Source organism: Patella vulgata, chromosome 9 (genome assembly GCF_932274485.2).
Source record: "Patella vulgata chromosome 9, xgPatVulg1.2, whole genome shotgun sequence".
In the NCBI taxonomy this organism is placed as follows: Eukaryota; Metazoa; Mollusca; class Gastropoda; family Patellidae; genus Patella; species Patella vulgata.
In genome coordinates, this window is record NC_065887.2 from 20,985,610 (window position 1) to 21,005,130 (window position 19,521).

The 19,521-nt window shown below is 37.2% G+C and overlaps 1 long non-coding RNA gene across 2 annotated transcripts; it reads right to left on the reverse strand.

Annotated features, from left to right (window-relative positions):
• Positions 1–10,590: 10,590 nt before the first annotated feature.
• On the reverse strand, positions 10,591–19,317 carry LOC126831762 (uncharacterized). 2 transcript variants are annotated; one of them, XR_007684301.2, is made up of 9 exons: positions 18,941–19,317; positions 18,152–18,408; positions 17,937–18,022; positions 17,606–17,794; positions 17,213–17,481; positions 13,921–14,011; positions 12,490–12,614; positions 12,143–12,230; positions 10,591–11,052 (listed from the first exon to the last, which is right to left on the reverse strand). It is a non-coding gene; the product is annotated as an uncharacterized LOC126831762 (long non-coding RNA). The 2 variants fall into 2 exon arrangements; XR_007684299.2 differs by having other exon boundaries at positions 18,636–19,317.
• Between the last annotated feature and the right edge of the window lie 204 nt (positions 19,318–19,521).

Below are 19,521 nucleotides of genomic sequence, written 5' to 3' on the forward strand. Positions count from 1 at the left end.
TTTTTGAGAAACCAGGGGTGTGGATGGTCGAATGGTTAGCACTTGCGCACTGTATCATAAGGTATGTTATTGAGTCAACTGGCGGGGTTTCGATTCCCCGGTTGTACGTGACAAGGAGTAGGGACGCCTGTCCAACCTCGTGGGTTTTCCCCGGTCCTCCGGTTTCCTCCCACTGCTAAAGACCCTTACGCGCAAGCGAATTATTCAAATAAAATTGATCCTTGTGTTAGTCCCGAAATGACCTAGTTTGTGTCGAGTGGATGTTAAACCCCATTTCCCCCTCTCCCGCTCTTGAAAACCACTTAAACATTTCCACAAATCAAATATCTCAAAGTTGGCCCGGCTAATTATTTGTCTTATTTTGCACGCAGTCAAATTTGAACATTCACGAAGTAATTAAATCCAGGTCAGAAATTGAATAACAATTACTATGGTTTATTTCACTGTGACGTTTCAACAATATTTCACAAGTTGTTTTCTTACCAAACGGTGAAAACCCTCAAAGGGGTTCCTCCTTAAAACTAGCCCATCAATCTCAACAATAATAATAATAATAATAATAATAATAAAAACTATATTTTATGAGGCAACGTATTTAGTTTGCAAAAATACAAAAAAAAAAAACAAATCTTCCATAGGTCCCTCCTAAGCTACAAAGACATATACATGTATACATGTAATATCAGTATAAATTTAAAATCATTAGAAATGCAATAGCATTTTAAAGTGGGAAGTTTGATAAATAAAATAAAACCAAGTACGACCAATCCAAACCATTAGACAAAATTCGAAGTCACTCCCAAACTCCAAAACTACAAAACATATACATTATACAAGTAGAATATAGGAAGAACACTATAATTACACACACAATAAAATAGAATGCAGTTCCCAGTAAAAAATAATAAGTTTGTCATCAGTTGAATATTATGGTTCCTTCAGTGTGCAAAATAAATGAGTTTTCAGTTTAATCTTAAAATTTTCAACATTTTTACACATCTTTATACCAAAAGGCAGATTGTTCCACAAAAGACATACACAAAAATCACTAAAACTCTGACCCCGATTATTGAGCCAGCGCGATGTAAACTGAACTACCGTAGACCCCACTCTATAGTACTAGTTCAACAATGTCAATAAGTATGAATAAAATGTCTCAAAACTCTAAACATACAAAATATTTACAAGGTTTCGGTGGTAGTGGTAGTGGTCCGTAGAGTGTTTACAGAAATTGACCGACAGATGGGCGTGCCGACAAGATCATCTTACATAAAATGCGGGCGTCAAAAATCGTCGCAAAGATTTGCTAACATATACAGAAAACTGAAGTCCTGCGCACACAGAACATTATTTTGTAGCATAGAATAGCAAACCATACCGATTTATTATCAAAATTGTGTTCGATCTTGACTTTTGTCGGCCTTGATATTTAGTCGTGGTTACATGGCGCTGCTTATTTACATGTTCGTACAAAACTGAAGATTGTCGCCAATCTCTATGGCGTAAGTATGGAAGCGTATGAGGGTCACTAGCGTACATGATATCAATAAGGTAATGTTAACAAATGGTGATCGTTTTAAATGAGCACGTTTGCGTTAAGATATTGCAATTCTGAAGCATTGCCAATTTATATTTCATTTCGCCGAACTATAATTGTGTTGATATAACTTCAGAATAGCAATATCATAACACAAATATGCAAATTTAGAACGAGATGTTGACATATGCATCATAGCACGCGTTGCTATAATTTACTTTCGTGCTAATGACCCATATGCGCTTCCATACTTAAAGATAGGTTCCCAGAAAAGTATTTATCGGGTGGTTATTTCCAATAAAAGTATGGCAATTTTGGTATATATGGAAAGTAGAAATATCAAATCTTACTAGAACAAGAGCATCGCTAATGCTGCAATATACGTCCACATTCCAGCTTTGATTGATATGGTACTTTTTAAAATGAAGAAAATGAAATATGAAATGGCTGCAATATGATCAGAGGCAAAGAAGGCTAGGCGTCGGGTTTGTTTTGCCAAATTTACAGACAAAATACTAACAGTAAAGTGGGTGTGACACTGCCCCAAGAGGTCCGGGCAAGTATCAAAATAAATTGTTGCTGTCTTTATGGTATAAGGAATAAATATGCAAAGTTCCAAGATGATCCATTCAGAATTGCAGTCTGTAGACGATAAATACAAAAACTGGGCGTGGCTCTGCCCATGGGGGTTGGATATGGAAACAATATAAACAGGTACCATCCTGTTATTGAAATGGCAACATCACTAGTTGCCGTCCTTAGGGTATAAGGAATAAGTACACCAAGTTCCAAAATAATCCATTCAGAATTGTGGCCTTTGGGCGTTAAAGGCAAAAATTGGGCGTTGCTCTGCCCCTGGGCGTTGGGGCATTCACCAAAATCAATAGTTGATGCCCTTAGGCTATAAGGAATACATATGCTAAATACCAAGTTGATCCATCCAGAATTCGGGCCTGTAAACGATAAACATAAAAATTGGGCGTGACTGCCCCTGGGGGTCGTGACATGCAGTTGTCGTCCTTAGGCTATAAGGAAAACATATCCCAAGTTCAAAGACAATCCATTAGGAATCGTGGCCTGTAGGCAACTCACAGAGACACAAAGAAACTAGTCTAAACTTTTCAATTTCTACTGTCCGTTGGGGTTTGCTATTTTTATTATTAATCAATTATTAATAATAAATTTGGGACTAAATTTTAATGACGAATGACACCCAAACAAATAACCGGTATAAATGCTTGTAACACTTTTATTAATTTTCTCTGGTTACAAAGCGTTCTGAAACGTCAACAAATAACCGGCATAAATGCTTCTAACACTTATTAATTTTCTCTGGTTACAAAGCGTTCTGAAAAATAAGTTTAACAAAGGCTATCAGAAAACACTCACAAAAACCCGAATTTTACATGGGAGACAACTCTTTAAAGCATATCACGCCGAATTTTACATGGGAGACAACTCTTTAAAGCATATCACGCCAGTTTGACATTGTTAGACGGAGTTATCTCCTCCGAACCAAGTGAAACCGAAGTCTGAAATTAAATCCCAATCTGACAAAAGTACTTAATATTCTTAAAAGACAAATTATTAATAATAAATTTGGTACTAAATTATAATAACGAATGACACCCAAACATAAGACTTTTTAAAAATGTACATCCTGAAAACGCACATGTACTTGCAGTTACATGAATTTATAATTTATTTAGTGTGAGAGAGAGAGAGAGAGAGAGAGAGACATTGTCATTGCAGTACCAAAAGGTCTTTAGCAGTGGGAGGAAAGGGGGAGAAAACGGTGGTTTGAAACGTCAACAAATAACCGGTATAAATACTTCTAACACTTACAAAGCGTTCTGAAAAATAAGTTGAACAAAGGCTCTCAGAAACCACTCACAAAAACCCGAATGTTACATGGGTGACAACTATTTAAAGCATATCACGTCAGTTTGACATTGTTAAATGGAGTTTGACATTGTTAAATGGAGTTATCTCCCCAAAATCGGGCATGCACCCAAAAGAAAAGGGACCAACCTCAGGGTATAAGGAATATGTATTTTAAGTTTCAAGATGATCGATTTAGAATTGTGGCCTGTAGGCGACACACAAAAAGAAAATTGGCATGGCTCTGCCCCTGGGGGTTGGGCATGTAGGGCCTACTCCAAATGATAAGGATGTTCCAAATGATAGGAATGTTCCTTAGGGTACAAAGAATAAGTATATAAAGTGTGGCTCTGCCCCTGGGGGTTGGGCATGTACCCCAAACGATAGGGATGTTCCTTAGGGTACAAAGAATGTGTATGCAAGATTATAAGTTAAGAAATGTGGCCTGTAGACGACAAACAAACAAATACTAGAAATGGGCGTGGCTCTGCCCCTGGGGGTCGGGCATGCACCAAAAACAATAGGGATCTTCCTTGGGGTATAAGGAATAAGTATACCAAGTTTGAAGAAAATCCAGTAAGAATTGCGCCCTGTAGGCGACACAAAGACACACGAAAAGAAAATGGGAAATGGGCGTGGCTCTGCCCCTGGGGGTTGGGCATGTACCCCAAACGATAGGGATGTTCCTTAGGGTACAAAGAATGTGTATGCAAGATTATAAGTTAAGAAATGTGGCCTGTAGACGACAAACAAACAAATACTAGAAATGGGCGTGGCTCTGCCCCTGGGGGTCGGGCATGCACCAAAAACAATAGGGATCTTCCTTGGGGTATAAGGAATAAGTATGTGGCCTGTAGACGACAAACAAACAAATACTAGAAATGGGCGTGGCTCTGCCCCTGGGGGTCGGGCATGCACCAAAAACAATAGGGATCTTCCTTGGGGTATAAGGAATAAGTATACCAAGTTTGAAGAAAATCCAGTAAGAATTGCGCCCTGTAGGCGACACAAAGACACACGAAAAGAAAATGGGAAATGGGCGTGGCTCTGCCCCTGGGGGTTGGGCATGTACCCCAAACGATAGGGATGTTCCTTAGGGTACAAAGAATGTGTATGCAAGATTATAAGTTAAGAAATGTGGCCTGTAGACGACAAACAAACAAATACTAGAAATGGGCGTGGCTCTGCCCCTGGGGGTCGGGCATGCACCAAAAACAATAGGGATCTTCCTTGGGGTATAAGGAATAAGTATACCAAGTTTGAAGAAAATCCAGTAAGAATTGCGCCCTGTAGGCGACACAAAGACACACGAAAAGAAAATGGGCGTGGCTCTGCCCCTGGGGGTTGGGCATGCACCCCAAACGATAGGGATGTTCCTTAGGGTACAAAGAATGTGTATGCAAAGTTTCAAGATTATTAGTTAAGAAATGTGGCCTGTAGACGACAAACAAACAAATACTAGAAATGGGCGTGGCTCTGCCCCGGGGGGTCGGGCATGCACCAAAAACAATAGGGATCTTCCTTGGGGTATAAGGAATAAGTATACCAAGTTTGAAGAAAATCCATGAAGAATTGCGCCCTGTAGGCGAACCACAGACACACACACACACACACACACATACATACATACACACACACACACACACAGACAGGGGCGACGGCATAATACGTTCACATTATGAATGTGGACGTATAAAAATACTGGATGCCGTGAAAAACACTCAAGGAGCGCATACAGGACAAAATTGTAAGGGTTTCCGTAATCGACAGCCCGACGATTAGGAGTGTCTGCATGCGTGACGTCAATGGTCGCACGCGAAGATTGAGCGCTTGATGTACATGTTGATAAACTTTATGAAGAGTTAGACGTACAACAGTTTCTGAGTTAAAAACCACGGGAAAAAAACTTGGGCAGAGGATAATCCGAGGATTTAATTAGGCTTCGATATTTGTAATAAATAGTTAGCGATAAAAGACAACATCGTCTTGTGTATGCAATGAATTCTCCTCCGACTTCGGCCCCGTTGCTAGGTACTGAGAGAGGTAAATCACGTAAAACAGTAAGGGTATTCCTTGGCAACTGCAATATTTTGAGAAGGATTTGAAGCAAAATTATGATAAATTAATTAGTTTGAATATGCTTTTAGTCCCAATATTATCAAATCACCCAGTTTGTACGCGGGAATGTACCTTTAAGTATGGAAGGTTATGAGGGTCAATAACGCGATATAGATACCGCAATATTAATACGGTAATATGTCAATATATTGTTATCGTTGGGATGACTTTACCCATGAAAAGATGTTTACGGAGTTATTTGAATCAACGCACAATTTTGCATGTCCTCATTTTGTTTTAAAATGCACAAGTTTGGGTTAAGATAGTGCTATTCTGGAGATTTGTCAAGATATTCCATGACAGACTGAATGACAGACTTATGATTTAAAGGGCACACGTTAGACCTCTAACCCCCACCCCCCTCCCCCGCCTCCGCAATACACACAATGCGGGCTGAAGGAGAAACCCTATTGATATTTAAAAACTTCGATGATCCGGTTTTGTTTTAAATCCTGGAAATGTCAGTATCACAAGACGGCGTTTTCAATGGAATTTGTTAAACTTTGTGAGGTTGAAATGACTTGTAATGTGGTTTTCGTCTCACTTGTTTCTAACCGGGCTATAGTGAAGACATGAAATGAAATGGGGTTTAACGTCCTACTGTTCTGCTCCTAACCTGGGCTAATGAAGACGGGCATACGCCATACAGTGTGCTATGAGGGAAATTTTGCCCGGACAGCGGCACTACGTCCTACTCTTATATCGAATTCCAACTGCCAAGGGATCTTTTACGTGCACGCCAATGTGTACACGGGACCTCGGTTTTTCGTCCCATCCGAACGACTAGACAGCTTTCCTTGTCAGCCCCTCCGTCCTGCATCACTGACAAGGGAGAACCACGCCGGAAAATCTGGATGAACTTTCTCGGCCAATGCAGGGATCGAACACCCGACCTCCAGGCTAGCGAGCTAGCGTCTTACCCACTTAGCCACGTGATCCCCCTATAGTGAAGACAGCTATCGCGATATTGTATGAGCCATGAGACAAATTGGTGAAATGTATTATTGGTGAACAAGGAAGAACCCTATTGAGTTTCATTTCTTTCAGTTCGCAGGTTTTGAACGCCAGTACAGAGTTCATAATATATTTTTAAAAACTTGCTTTGTGGAATTATTTACATTGATTTTATGTTGCGAATGAGCGGATTTGCTGCTGGAGGGTGTACAGGCCACTTGACATTTTCATTGTTGAGATCTGAGTTGAAGGCTTACGATATCATCAAACGCATCAATAACAAAAGGTAATGCGTCGAAAGTAATCGTCAGTACAGATCAGTTAAGGGGAAATAACTCTTTAAATAAAATTACAACGTCAGGACTCAGACTAGCAATTATTTGCCCATTGACTTCAATGTTAAATGACTGTAACATCACAGGCTGTAGCTTTTTGCTCAACATTCCGTTGGTTCCAATCTTTATAGGCACAATGGGGACAACATTTGGCAATCTCCTCATCATAATTTTGTAGGGGGTTGACCATTTAGATTTTTTGTTACACGGATTTGTAGTTGACAGGGGTGAAAATCTCACTTCCGACACAATGATTGGAACCAACGGAATGTTGAGCAAAAAGCTACAGCCTGTGATGTTACAGTCAGATTTCCACCCCAGTCAACATCAAATCCCCGTTGCAAAATATCTAAACGGTCAACCCCCTACAAAATTATGATGAGGATATTTCCAAATGTGGTCCCCATTGTGCCTATAAAGATTTTAACCAACGGAATGTTGAGAAAAAAGCTACAGCCTGTGATGTTACAGCCATTTAACATTGAAGTCAATGGGCAAATAATTACTAGTCTGAGTCCATCATGGATTCGAACTAGCAAATGTCTCCCCATTGACTTCAATGCTACAGCCATGACAATTCTTAACCTATAACATTTATTTTAACATTCCGATAGTCTTAATCTTTATAACCACAAATAGTCCAACATGTCACAAGCGATACAAATATTGAAGGGGGTTAACCATTTCGATTCTTTGCCTGGTCGTGGCGTCATTTTAGTAGACGGCCACTCTAATTCATTACTTCCCGATCCTTCCGCCCTAAAATCATGAATATTAACTAAAACCTGGCAGAAATGGAAACTCAATAGTCTTTGCCATGCAAAAGGGGGAAAAGCGAGAAAGTGAGAATTGCTATAAATATTGGCACTAAGTTCGTCAAGGGAAGCAAGTACTAGTCTTACTCCTTATAATAGGACACCAGTTTATATGTGATTTGATCTTTCGTTGAATGTCATTGACAAGCAATAGTGTCTTAAGTCAGTAGGTTCAGCAGAAATTTCAATCTCTTAAACAGTGCAGCGTAATGGATTTCTCGTTCACAAATATATTATTGGCATTTTATTACATTTAGGTAATTTAAACTTTATAATAGTGACGATATAGCCTATTGAATTGGTTTGAAAACAGTATCATTGAACCGTTCGGAAATGGTCATTCATTTAACATTTAACTTTTAAGTATTTACATTCGTCAATTGCAATGGTCTTCACCACAAATTCACAAGAAAATAGATGTCATTAAACGTACATGTATAGGGGCTTTCCAAATTTCGCAGGGTACTTATTGACACAAGGCGGTCTAAATATGAAGACAGTAGCCTTGTCTGAAATATTAAGTGGTATGGAATGATGTCACAGATGGTTTAACTTGTGCCGCGGTTCGAGCCAGTACCCGATTTGTTGTGCACATGACTTAAAATAAAAGGAATCAGTTACGTATCTATTTTGATTCAGGTTTCCGTGATGAACTGGTCTCATATGTTTATGTAAAGTAATACTTGGCTAGAATAAATGAATGAAATGTGTTTCTGCACCGCCCGGGACAATGAAGATGGGTATAACTCATGCAGTGTGCTACTGGGGGGAAAATTTGCCCGGACAGCAATTAAATTCCAACTGTTAAGGGTTCCTTTACGTGCGTGCACGTCGATGTGTGCACAGGGCCTCGGTTTATCGTCCGATTCGAATGACTAGGCGCTGTTCTTTGTCAGGTCCTGTCCTTCACCACTGGTAAAGAGAAACCAAGCTGAAACATTCCCGGGAACCAAATCGGCAAGCGTCATACCCACTGAGCCATCGCGGCTCCCCACTCTATTCAACAATCTAACTATGCATTGTTAGTATATAATATTGTTACATAATCAGATTATCTGATGTTAAAGACGCTTTCTGCCAACTTGACACCTGTTCGTTATCGACATGCCTGGAGTTCTTGGTCTATGTGATTAAGTAACGATTATGTAAACGTTAACTTCATGGCATGTTTTATTTAAACTTTCTTTGTCTGATTAGCATGTATCGAATGTTAAACTTGATATGATAAATTAGCCAGATGCCTAAAAAGATCCTTTGTTTGGAAGGGTTTATAAAACCAGATTAAGAAACAAATAGACAGAGAGGTCCGACCAGGACAGGCCACGAAGGTCTGGAGTTAAGACCGGACAACGGCCACGTAATGTTAGTTGGGAGTTGGCACACTCGTGCCTAGCCGAGCTAGGGCCATGGTTCAATCAATACAAGTTAGTTATGGAGTCTTTAAGTTTTGTACATAATATGTTAGAAGAAGCAGAGAATAAAAGTATTATTATATGTTAAACTAGTCTTGTCATCAGAACTTTGATATAAAGACCCAATACTGTCACAATACACTGTAAAAAAACTTGTGTTGAAATTTCTGAAACTTGAGTGGTTTCATACAAACTTGTGTATAACCATCCACAAAAACTTGTGTTGTGTTTTTCCCCAATTTATATACAGTATAGCAACCTTTTTATGCAGGACCCATCTCTTTGCCCTGTTAGACCTGTAAAGTTTGATAAAAGAAGGAAACAAAATTTTTTTTGTTTTTGTAAAATTATTATTTATTCATAAAATCATAGGAAAAAGTAAATTAATACATCAAAACTAAATAGATATTTGAAATGTTAACAGAAAAACAGAATTCTAATACTAATTATATTGTGTTATATATAATGACCCCCCCACACACAAACACACACACACACACCCCACTTTACCCATCACAAAATATAACATAGCTATTTAAATTGTTCTTAACCCCACACACTTTACCTATCACAAAATATAAAATAGCTATATAAATTGTTCTTTACCCCAAAACAAGAACTGAGAATATAAAGATATGTACACAGTATCCCTACCCCATACTCCAAAATATATAATTCAAATAATATCTAAATTTAATAACATCCAAACCAAGCACTAAGATTAATTATGCACTAAATTGAAACGATTTCAAAAACTGAAAAGTGCTACAAAATCACACTACAAGTGATTTGTGAGACATATAGAAATAACTAATATACACAGAAAACTAACAAAAGAAAAATGCACTATTTTGCAGGAGTAATAAAATGATGTAAAACCTTTTCCTCATTAAAAAACCCCAAACAAAATGAATATTTTGTAAATAAAAGGAGCAAAGCATCAAGATTACAGGATTGAAATAAAAAAACATCATATGTACAAAAAATTTATATACAATCACAAGTCATAAGCCACAGTGGTTCAGTGAGTATAAGGTGTTGGCCGAGAAATTTCAACTGGATTTTCCGGCATAGTTCCCACTTGTCAGTAGTGTTGGATATGGCAAGAGATAATTGGGTACAAGCCCGGAATCGAAAGAGAGAGAGAGAGAAATGGGGTTTAACGTCCACTTGACACAAACTAGGTCATTTCGGGATTAACATATGGTTTAATTTTATTTCAATAATTCGTTGCGCATAGGGGTCTTTAGCAGTGGGATGAAACCGCAGGTCCCGGAGAAAACCCACAAGATTGGACAGGCGACCCTACTCCTTGTCACGTACAACCGGGGATTCGAAACCACGCCAGTTGACTCAATGACAGGCCGTATGATACCGCACGCACGTGCTTACCATTCAGCCATCCACCACCCCCTCCCCCATTCCCGGAATCGAAACCATCCCCACTGAGTTCACTTAGAAGAACCCTTGACAATTGAATTATTTGACTCAATGACAGACTTCCTGATCAAATGTGTGCGTGTTAATCATTGCCCCCCCCCCCCCCCCCGGTTCCCGTTAAAGAACCCTTGACAGTTGAAATATTTGATATAAGAGTAGGGTGTAGGGCAGAATCACTCTAAGAACACAGAAAAGTAGGATACTAAACCGTATTTCATTTCATAAGCAAGGGAAAGTCACCTTTATGTAGGTCAAGGTTTTTTGTAATTCTGGGTGTATTTGATCTACATTTGGTTTCTAGTAATGCCCATTAAATACTTTATGATTTCTGACCAAATTCTAAGTGATTTATATGTCACTTTACTTGCTATATTATACATACATTTCTGAAGAGAATTAAAATCTAATTGTGTTTTGGAAGAAAATTTAACATTAATAACAAAAAATAAATATTTAAAAATTGGGTCAAATGCATTCTTTCCCAGAAGTATAAAATAAATTGATGCTTGGGTTTTCTTGTTGTTATCATACAGCAAATACTCTTTCAATGGTGTTCCAGCCTAAAAAATAAAAAGTAGGCAATAAGAATACTTTCTATGGTTCACAACGTTTAAATAAACAATTTATTTTGCCACATCGAGACCGAGTCTCTATTTGGTTTCAACTTTGCGTAACGCTTATTGTGTCTTGTCCAGTTACAGACCCAGGCAGATTATTATGCTCAAATCAAATGAGTTAGAAGTCAGAAAAAAGTCTTGAGATTTGGGACTGAAGTCTCATAATAGGTCAACTATTCACCCTTTCATACATGTATTGTCTGCAAATCCAGATTCCCTACTACATCATGGCAGCACCTATTTACTTGGCAATGTCTAATTATTTTTGGACCCATTCTTATTTTATTTCCATTGACAACAAATTGGATATTACCCTTTAAAATCTATTGAAATCTATTTGAAAGTAAAATACTGTCCATCATTATTTTACTGCTATTTACTGTAAAAATAGGGCCTATCGCAACTTGAAGGAAATCAATGGATGTGATTGGCAAAAATCAAGCATGCCAAGTACTTGAAACAGCAGAGTCCTAGGCATTGCCCCAAGAAGAATAACTAGAAGTACTTCCTGATTAAAAATACAAATATATATGTTACTTACAGTTTGCGTGTTTTCCCCTTGTCAGTGATACAGGACGGAGGACCTGACAAGGACAGCTGTCTAGTCGTTCGGATGGGACGAAAAACCGAGGTCCCGTGTACACATTGGCGTGCGCGTAAAAGATTCCTTGGCAATTGGAATTCGATATAAGAGTAGGCTGTAGCGCCGCTGCCCGGGCAAAATTCCCTTCATAGCACACTGTATGGCGTATGCCCGTCTTCATTAGCCCAATTTATGAGCAAAACAGTAGGATGTTAAACCCCATTTCATTTCATTTCATTTTCAAAATTATAAAATAATTTGATGGCTTAATATTCAAAAGGTACAGTCCTTCATGTTTATAAAATTGTACGGGAGCCATAAAAAGCTCCTGATACCTTGAATATATTTAGAAGAGAGAGAGAGAGAAATGGGGTTTAACGTCCATCCAACCCCCCACCAAGTGTATAGAACCAGTTCCTGATTTAAAAAGCAAATATGCATGGTACTTACATAGTCTTTGTCTGATAAGCAAGATCTGTGAGAAAACGTCTCCACAATATCAATAGCCCTTTCCAACTTGATCTTCCGAGGTGGGTAACTGAAAAAAAAGAGACAATGTATTAGTTGGCTTAAATTGACTAGACAGTTTTGATTAATTAAAAAAATGTTAATTTAATTACATTTGTTTTGTTTCATGTGTTGGTTTGCTTTGCCACAGATGAGACAGTGATATCTACATATAACTAAGATTCTGTCTCTGCTCATACATGACGTGTACAGTTTTACTATACTAAACTGAATTTTAGATTTCAAAATAGCATAACAATCTTTTCTATTAGAATTGAATAGTTACCCACCAAGAAAAAGCTGCTCTATTATCATTTTTTCCAGCCATTTCTTCTTCCATTTTTTTCTTTTATAATTTCTTTTGTTATTACATGATCTTTTTCTGGGTGATTTGCATATACATCAAATATTGAAACTGAAAAAATAAATACATGATATGTAATTTACGATTAAAGCTACCTTACCATATATACAAACTGTGTGATATGAAATTGAAACTAATGTATCTATATGTATCAAAAGTTTTAATCCCAAGGAACTACCTAAGACGTAAAAGTTTATCTTAATAATCCTTGTTTGTCACATGGTTTAACTGTCGCAGTAATTAGAAGACGGCCATGGTGACTGAGTAAATTAGGTGCTGGCACACCAGCATGGAGGCCACAGGTTATCTCTTGGGGTTGACCGAGAAAGCTCATCTTGATTTTGCAGAGTGGTTTCCCCTGAGATCCAATGTACACGTTGGCGTACACATAAAAGTTCTCTTGGCAGTTTGAATTCGGTATGAGAGTAGGCCATAGTGTCGCTGCCCAGACAAACATTTTCACTTAGCACAATGCATTAGACCAGTCGGAGCTGACCAGTAGGACGTTGTCTTTAAACCCCATTTCATTTCAGGTAATCTAGTATTTTTCTAGTAAGATTGAAGTCTCTCTACTTTCTTTATATGTAAATATCATATTTGAAATAAGTCATACTTTTATTCGATATGGGGTGGGGCTGGCGGGAATGGTCTAGTAGGTAATGCATGCGCATGAAATCACAGGGTCTGTCATTGTGTTAAGTGGCATGGTTTCAATTTCAAGGAGTAGAGTCGCCTGTCCAATCTCTTGAGTTTTTTCGCTGGGTCATTCGGTTTCCTCCGTTTTCTAAATACATGTACCCCTACGCCAAGCGAATTATTCATATTAAATTGAAGCATACCTTCTCTAATCTCTGGGTCCTTTTGTTTCCTCTTTTTGCTAAATACCCATACCCGCAAGCGAATTATTCATATTAAATTTAACCTTACCTGTCCTTTTTCCCGAAACGACCTAGCGTCTGTAGGCTAAGTAGATATAAGGACCCATCTTGCAACAACTCTACATGTAGGTTCGTGCATAATTAATATTACAGTAACATACCAATTTTTAATACATGTAGAATGAGACAGTGTGCAGGGAAAGGGTGGAAACGGAAGTAGGCTAATCCTCGTCGTAGTTGATTACCGGTATGCATATAGGCACAGCATGGACTACTTGATTCTTCAAATACAAGTACATGTAAGGCCTTGTTTATGTCATTTCTCTCTCTCTCTCTCTCTCTCTCTCTCTCTCTCTCTGTTGCATGTAAGTGCCATATAAATACTTTATTTTGGATTGTATGTTCACATACACTAATCATTGTAGGACATTGGTAAAAAAAAAATAATAGAAAATATAAAAATTAATTGAAATTTTTACCTGTTTTTCTTCGATTCAATGCCAATGGAGTCCTTGGTAAATTGTCAATAATTATTGCCGGAAGGTGGAAAGAGTCACATATCATCATTGACTGGAAAAAATAATAAAACTATAGAGAAACTTCCACAGGCTGATTCTAGTTCCATTATTTATTAACTGTGACTGAATCAGGCAAAAATGGGGCCTAATATTAAATATTACACAGACTCACAGAGGTTGAACAACGGATTACATGTCATTTGGGACTCGCGTCATTTGGGACTCAAAAAAATATGACCACGACATTTGGGACTCGCGTATACGACGTTTGGGACTTTGGTATACGTCGTTTGGGACTCGGGTTAACGACGTTTGGGACTCGGGATAATTTATTAGAAATAGGCAAATTCAAAACACGAGAGAAAATATTTATTAACATGAAACACGTGGTTAGTAAAAGGCTCAACCAAACGATAAAACATTAGTTGCACTTACGGTTCTTTGATAATCATCGTTTCTCATAAAAGTTTTATATTTATTTAAAACGAATAATATGCTGATGAATTTATTTGAAAATGACCTACACAAAAAACAAAATAAATATTTACACGACATGCAATCTTTTTTTACAAGCCCCTAGAAATTGTTAACGATAATCCGTGAGCTGCACGTTGACATGCTTGTCGTAGATGGCAATACCAATTGATAAATTAGTGCGTACAAGGCAAAGTTTTTTTGTGGAAAATATAAGAATACAACGAACAAAGCGGGATAATTAAAGCTGATTAACTGATAATCCCAATGTTATTACAGTATGTTCAAAGAAACCTAACGGTTCTTTGGTGGATGAGGAAAAACGTGAGTTGTCAATCATCGAGAATGGCGGCCGTGTGTTGATTGCAGTTATACCGTTTCACGAAAAAACATTAGCAGTGGTCGGTCAATCAAGCTCGTTTACTATTTATAACGCAAATTTTTCGATTCGGTTAAAACAAAATATACGTCCATTTTAATTGGCCGAAGGATGTGTGACTAATAGAAATATGGCGGGCGGACAAACTGACCAAACAGTATATTTCGAGGTATTTGAGGTAAGCTAATTTAATATTATATCATAACTGCATGTGCATACTTGTGTTTCTGTGTGATTAAATATTCAAAAAATCATTCTTAGGATACAGCCTCGACACCAGTCCGCCTTGAATTGCAATGTTTGTTTTGTGTTCTGGGCGCCATTTTGAAAAAAAAACTGACATGACCTATATAATACAATCCAGCGATAGTGCAGTCCATTTCCTTTAAAAGGGAATCCGAATTTGTTAATTTTCTGCAATATCACTTCGGTGGTAGCAGACGTTAAATAAAGCTATTTCACGTACAAAGACCTACAATAAAATCCAGGTGAATTGGGAAAAATATTCATGTATTTTCTTGATGAAGAGTAGCTATTTCAATTTGTAAATGCCCAGTCATCTTAGACAAATAATAATTCCAACTTCAAATCAGTTGTATTTATTCAAATCATACTATGAATAATTGTATTTTTCCACTTGCATAATAATAAAAACTTGACTTTTATTATTTTATTTCTTCAGGCCAAAAACATGGAAAATTGGTAATTGCCTTGTATCACTGCTAACTATAAGGCACAGGGAGCCTTGGGCAGAAATGATAATAATATGGTTCTCAGATATGTTACTGTGTACAGACTGAACAAAAAATATATATACACTTGCTATTACATGTACATTATATCATTGGCAATAATAAGATCCAATTTTAGTTTTTAGTTACACACTGTTAACCACCAATAGATGACAATAAATCATAAAATGTATTCAGCTCGACGTAAGACTTAAATAAATAGATACAGTTGGTTTAACTTGAATAGAAGTTGATTATCTATGCTGCATATATGCATATATCACCTTACAGCTGAATCACATTACATATCTTTTTAGTTGATGTTCATATCGTCTTACGTATTTGTCAACATCAATGTGACCCTGTTCTATATCACATTAGCCTTTTCAGACTTGTCTCACCTTACAGCTGAATCACATTACATATCTTTTTAGTTGATGTTCATATCGTCTTACGTATTTGTCAACATCAATGTGACCTTGTTCTATGTCACATTAGCCTTTTCAGAATTTACTCACCACACCCTCGCATAGTTATGAATTTATTGTTTCACTTGACTAAAGAAACATTTTGTAGGAATGTATGCTTTTATAGATTGGACACTTGTTTGCAATATCATTGTCGGTGGAAACTGGCACTATACCTAAAGAATGACTGAACAAATAGCGGAGACGGGGTTTCAGCCGGCTGATTTAAATTATTTCTTTAAATACAGTAAAGCTTGAAATATGTCAGTTTTCACTCTTTAGAATGTTTTTGTAAATAAGTTTTTATTGTAGTTTCCGTGGCGTATTCCCAATAAGCGTTAGAAACAAAGATATACACCCTTAATCCCGGTGCCGATAAATGTTGGGTTGTGTGGAACATGCTAACAAATCTCGGGTACGATATATGTTTGATTCTGGTTGAGAACAGCATGAGAGCAACATGAATGTTTTCATTGGAGATGAGACGCAAATATTCAAAGGGGTCAGACAAACTCTAAACCAACCGCGTTCCCTTTACTGAGTCCCTTCAAAGGAGGCCCTGTCTGTCTACCTGTGGAATAACATGCATTTGTATCTGTTAAATTTGTGTGGTAGACAGATTGATATTATTTATATAACGTCTTACCCCAAACAAATTGCAAAAGAAACCATGAAGTTTCTGAGAGCGATATTTCGTAATTAGTGTACTTTAATGGTGGGAGAATAAATAATTTATTTTTAAATTTTTCAAACACAAACTGGTCATATATAAAATAGCATTTTCTGACAAGTCCAGCGATAATCTCGTAAGATATGACTTTTACTATGTCTATTAAATGGTTTTCGACGTCTCTTCAAGGTCACCGTCTTGCGCCAAAGTCTTGAAACGCACCGTCGGGGGATTTGTTGGGGCCTGTCTCCCCCAGAAAAATTTCTAGAAATTTCAAGTCGGTCTTGCCTGGCCGTGAATACGGCAACCTGAATGTGGTCGATTTTAATGTAGACATCTGAACTCCAATCAACAAATCAATCAACCAGGCTGTTGTCGTTGCATTCACGTGACACCAGACGTGTCACCGATGAAACAAATATGCCTGAAACAAATGTCGCTGTTAGTGATACCCATTTGTGACAATTTCAAGGTCCCAAATAATAGTCCTTTTTTACTATTAATAGTAATTCAATCAGTAAGTGCTATTTACCTTATAATAGTCGTCTTGGCTTTTACCCGACATAACACAAAACACCAATGGTAACTGTCGGGTGGTCTTAATGAAGGCGTGGATGGAAAACAGCTGAGACCATGGCTTGTTCACCACCCGAAAAGTTGCATCCATATATACCAAGTTTTTGCGCGTGCGAGTAGTTGCATCTGTCTATCAGTACAAAAAATGTGATGGCGCCTTTCCCCAACTTTTACTCTTTTTTGATAAAATCCCGGTGCACTATGATCGATGAAATCTTCGTCAAGCTAAAAAAAAAAATAAATAAAAAAGTACATTTAATTACATGTTAATAAATAAATAAAATTGTACATTTAATTACATGTTAATAAATTCTTATATACATGGGTATTTAATTGCATGAGTACTTACGCTTGACGACACGTCAGTGGGATCTTTTGGTCGCAGAGTCTGTCGGGTTCTTTGTAGCGACCTTACAAGTGCTGCCATGGGTGGTCTGCTATGAATGGGTTCTTCTGCAGAACCGACACTGGATAAAACTCTCTCCGCTATTGAGGAACATGACTTGGTAAAAACATTTCCTTTGGCTTCATGCTTTGCCTGTAATGATAAGATAAAACATATTAAACTACAAATATATTATTGGTTTATTTATATTTTATTTATTTACACACATATATAAATTTTTAATTTAATTGATATATAATTTTTAATTTAATTGATATATTATTTTTAAACCTACTGTAACTTTTATCTTGGTAGCCGTGTGTATACCGGGTTCTGCTGGGTGAAGATGGAACACCTCCAAATCGTAGTTTTCTTCTCTGTCTAAAATATATTAAATTCATTTATTATTATAGAGTTAACTAGGTTAACTAGAGTTAATTATCTTTACATTTTGTAGCTGAAATACATTTCTATACAAGGTAGTTAACTAGGTAAAATAAATCGCCCTACCTTAATTGTATAATTAAAACCTTGGTTGTCAAACAACTTGGACTTGCCACGGAGGAACCAGCTTCTACCTGCGTATACACCACTACGGGTTCTTCGTCGCAGAAGACACTAACGTCGGCATCGTCTGAGATGGAGGACTCCATGACCGGAACTGGCACATCGTATCGGGTTTCGGCTGTAAACGATTCTTCTACTTCCATAGGTTCAGTTGTTGGGACCTCCATAACTTCTTCTTGTTGTTCGTCCATATCTTCCGTCTGCTTATTAGATTTAAGGTTGTTTTTTTAAACATAAATTAGATTACAATTCAACTAACACAAAAGTGTAAAAAGATTTTTTTCTAGTCTGTGCCCGCGTTTATGTCTACTCTTGGCAAAATCGTTATAATATAAAAAAATCATGAAACAAGAATCAAAATGGCCGCCAATCGGGTCTCCAACGCCAATCCAACCTCCCAAGATATAATTTCAAAACAGATTCTTACCTGCTGGTTCAAGTCGAGCCGTTTCTGCTTCAATCATAATGTGATTCTGTAATGTAAATATTTGAACAACATCGTAGCGCCGAACAACTAATATTAATTAAGCATGATTTCAGAAAAAATTGAACAGATTTGATAATAACATGCCGAAATTTTTTTCCTGACCGCGCCATATTATAAACATGAACTTCCGGTTTAAATTGTTGGAGTTTTTTTTAAGGAACAAAATACTAACATTATACAGAGAAACAATATCGATGCTAAATTACATACATGGTATTATTTTTTTTATATAAATATTCACAAACCTGCGGTCTTGTATTCTATGTGACCATTAGCTTACATTTGTCAAACATATCACTGCTCCAAAATCATTTCAGCACGTTGTTAAATGTTAAATTAATTGTGTGAAATCACTTCATTTAATGTCCGCTTCCACCGAGATGATATCGCAGACAAAATGTAGCCTATAGTACGTTGATTTTATCAACCAATCACATTCAATAACAGTTTTACTTATTTTCTTGTCAACGCATTTGGAGTCAATTGTTAAAATCACACCGGGCATGAGCGCTCAACAGGCCTTTGATCTACCAGTTTATTGGGCCCAACTTTATTTTAACTACAGACATCTTAACACCAATTAGCATTCAAGTCTGAGTAAAAAATACCTTTCTCTTACTTGTGGACCCCGGATTAAGACTTTGTATGGAGTTCAAATTTTAAAAAAAATATATTTGTTGACGGTACACATTACTTGTGTTAATTATATGGAAAAAACACAAGATTTGTGTTAATGCATTAAAAAGAACACAAGTTTGTGTTAATGCAATGCAAAACAACACATAACTTGTGTAGAATAATTTTCACACAAGTACTTGTGTTGAGA